At 27.2% G+C, this 3,787-nt stretch overlaps 1 long non-coding RNA gene across 1 annotated transcript; it reads left to right on the forward strand.

Moving 5' to 3' along the window:
• Positions 1,206–3,042, forward strand: LOC110266072. The gene is made up of 3 exons (XR_002352978.1): positions 1,206–2,000; positions 2,329–2,397; positions 3,001–3,042. It is a non-coding gene; the product is annotated as an uncharacterized LOC110266072 (long non-coding RNA).

Genomic DNA, 3,787 nt, shown 5'->3' on the forward strand with positions numbered 1-3,787 from the left:
AAAAAAAAACTGAAATGTTGTTACAGCTGCAGTTACTTGCATCATCTCCTCACACCTCGTTAATTAAATATAAATAGATATGTACCAAAGGTTATCTATAAATTAATAAATAAATGCGATATACTCTCTTGTTTTGTGTCCACTAGAAGAAAAGAAACCACGTTACACAACCAGAATTTTCAATAAGGAATTTGGAATAGCTTTGTGAACAAGCGGGCACAGGTGTCCATTCATTGACGCCATTTTTTTTTAATTTATAGAATCTATTTTTTAATTGAATTTTGTTTATATATTTAAATTTTGAATAAAATCAAAATTGATTTGAAGAGAATAAATTTTTTATTTTCGTTTTAAAATTTTGTTTTACTTTTTGTTAATTTATTTTATTTTCATTAAAATTTTTCAAACTTTTTAAATATGATGGATAATTTTGTAATAAGAAAATATATATTTTTAAATTCTTTTTAAATATTCATCTAAATTCTAAACAAGAACAATACATAAATGTTTTATCCGTTAAATATTTTCAAAGCATTTGGATAAACCAAAACAATACCGTGCTTATTTGGGCGTCATTATTTTGTTAAAAAAAGATTTTTTTTAATAAAAAATATCTTTTTTTATTTTTTTAGTGTGTTTAGCAAATTTTTAGTAGTAAAAATAAAAACACTAAAAAAATAAAAAAAAAGGAGTGCTAGGAGACCAGCAACTTTTGTGATTTGTAGCCATCAATGATGATTTTAATGGTGTGAGATTGGTGTGAGATTTCATTCAAGCTCACTTTTCTTTACTGGTTACATATTGGCCAGAATTTAAAAAAGTTACTGGTCTCCTAGACTTTTTCCAAATATCTTTTTTTGAGAAGTTGTAATTTATATCTTTTTTTAAAAGATTTTTTTTCTTAGAAAAAATATGTTTTTCATGTAATAAATAAAAAAAATACTTTTATATTGTTATACCCAAACATAATTGATAAATAAAAAGATCTTTTTAGATGAGATATCCAAACATAAAATTACTTTTACTTTTTTATAAAATCTTTTAAAAAAAGATAACTCGAAAAAAGATCTTTTCTTATAAACTCATTCAAACAAGCCCATATGATTGTGATTGGGAGAATAATTTAGATTTTAGAAAGCTAATAATTTCACAATTATAAAAAAACAAAATAAACAAATTGACCCCACAATTCAGAGGACGCATCTCAACCACAACACAACATAAAGTTAAAGGTCTTTGAAAACGTTATACGTCCCCTTTCTTAATTTCCATTTTTTTTTTAAATAAAAGAAATTTCTCTCATATATATCTCTATCATGTGATTATCATTAATAACCATCCATAACAACTTTAATTCCCTCTGAAAATTTGGTTTGATGATTTAGATATATACTATACTCTCCACCTTCCAATTTTCGGTTGGTTCAATAATCTTTAGGGATCCAGAACTTGCTTTTCTTTACTACTGTATTATTTTTTCTTTCTCTTTCTTGCCCTTTGTGTTTTCTAAAAGACCAATACCCTTTAGAAGAGTGAGAATTTTAAGTCTTCTTTTCTTTCCTCTTGAGTCAATTCTTGAGAAAATCTTTGAGATCCAAGAGTTTTGATAAACAAAAACCAAATCCAGATACCCTTTGATCTAAAGTATAAAACTTTGTTTCTGGTTCCAGAATTCTTCTTTTGGGTGTGCCTCCTTGATCATCATCATCAGAAGCTTTTTGAGGAAAATAAGAAAAGAAGCACACAAAAAAATGCTGCAGTTTTTCTTCTCTGTGGCTTTTTCTGCCATCCCTTTAACACTTTATATTCCACCACTCAGAAGCTTGAATCTTTTTGTTGAAACCATGGAAGACATGGTGAGAGAATCAAGAATTCACACCAACAGGGTTTACCCTCGACTTCGTGTAGCTTGGTTAAGGATCATGGATTGTGTTCTTTGCAACAACGCAAGCTAGAAGACTTTTTCACGAGGAAGAATAATGGCTTCTGATTTGAACAAGGTTTTAGATCTTATTGTAAATATTTTAATTTTTACTTTTTTTTGGGGGTTAGTTTTTTCCTTTTGATTTTGGTGGTGTTAATGTTTGCGAGTTTATTCTGTTTTTGGAGGCATTATTTTTGCCCTCTTGTTGCGGGATTTATGTTTAACTTTGTGAGTTGTTTATGAATTTTTTTTGGGTAATAACATTTGATGAATAGTGATTCCTCGTCAATGGCGGTATATAATTATAAAGTAATAGAATTTTGTGGTTTGTCATATTATTGGAAAATGGGAAAATTGCCTTTGTCTTCAATGTTTACATTTGTTTGTATGTTATTGGTTTGCAGGTTTGGTATTTTTTTTTGTCTGATACAAAGGATTTGGTATGCTGATCCTAAGTTTTGTTTTTCCACAAGGTACGGACCACAATGACAGTGCCACCTGTTTGTAGATCACATGCTGGTGTTAAGAAATTAAAAAAAAAAGTAAATAAAAAAATAAATAGTCATTTTGACTCGGAAAAATTATGTTTTTGTCAAAATGGATTCTAACTTTTATTTTTTGACAAAATAAATTCAAAATATATACATTATTTGACAGAATGATCTCAACGTTAACGTTTCACTCTGAACATTAATAAAGATATCTAAGTGGCACGTTAAGTGCTTACTTAAAGAGTTAGAATGATATATGTGGGGTTGATTTATATTTTAATTTGAAAAAAATCCGAAGTAGATGGTAGAGCAAAAATGGAAAAAAAAAATTTATTAACAGAGAACGACGCTGTTATTTGCAAGAACAATTATAAGGACTGCGCCAAAAGAAAAACCATTTGATGGAACTTGCGTCTGCTATTAGGAGGTGATGATACTAAAATTGAATATTTAGGCCAATTTTAGGCATTGGTTTTTTCGTTGTCCATCTTGGCATGTATGTCGTTTTGAATGAAACTCATTGAAATTGAGCTTGTGATTCTTTTGATTTGTTGAATTTTTTCTTTTTCTCTTTTATTTTGATAGAAATTGAAAATGAGATGTGAATACTTTGTTTGGATTGATGAAGTAGAAAAAGAGATTAAAAAAATTAAACTGAATGTTAAAAGGAGCCAAGAGATAAAAAGTCATTATAAGGTACATAGCTATGGTATGAGGTCATCTGTGATTGAAGAACACATGAAAATTTTAATAATCTCTTATCTAAAAAAAGATAATATTGTAATTTTATATCTAACCCTCCAAGTAAATACTTAACGTGCCATCTAGACATTTTCGTTAACTCTGTTAACGTTAAAGTTATTTTGTTAAACGGTGCCTATTTTTTGGAATTTATTTTGTCAGAAACAAATGTTGGGATCTATTTTGACAAAAATATAGCTAATTACTCTTAAAAAAATTAAAAAAAGTACAAAAAAATCATATTTACTTAATAACATTTCTTCGGTTTTTTAAATAAATAAAATAAATATTAAATTTATATCTATAGTCATGCCTGAGTTAATTTACGTTTCTATACTTTATTATTTATTTCGTTCTTAGCATGGAAGATTTTTTTATGAACGTATCTCATTCCTAACATAGATGAGCTAAATAAAGAAGGATTAAAAGTATTTCTTTTTTAATATAGACGAGATACATATTTAAAGAAGTTGTTATATGTGCAGATGATACACATAAGACAATAATTTTTAACTATATAAAGAACTCGTTCATATTATTGTAACTTTGATAATCTTGTCTTCAATTTCTTTCACATATTCTTTGAAAAAAAATTTAAATAAAGTAAATAAAGTAATTTAAAAAAGATCAA

Source organism: Arachis ipaensis, chromosome B08 (assembly GCF_000816755.2).
Source record: "Arachis ipaensis cultivar K30076 chromosome B08, Araip1.1, whole genome shotgun sequence".
Classification (NCBI taxonomy): Eukaryota; Viridiplantae; Streptophyta; class Magnoliopsida; order Fabales; family Fabaceae; genus Arachis; species Arachis ipaensis.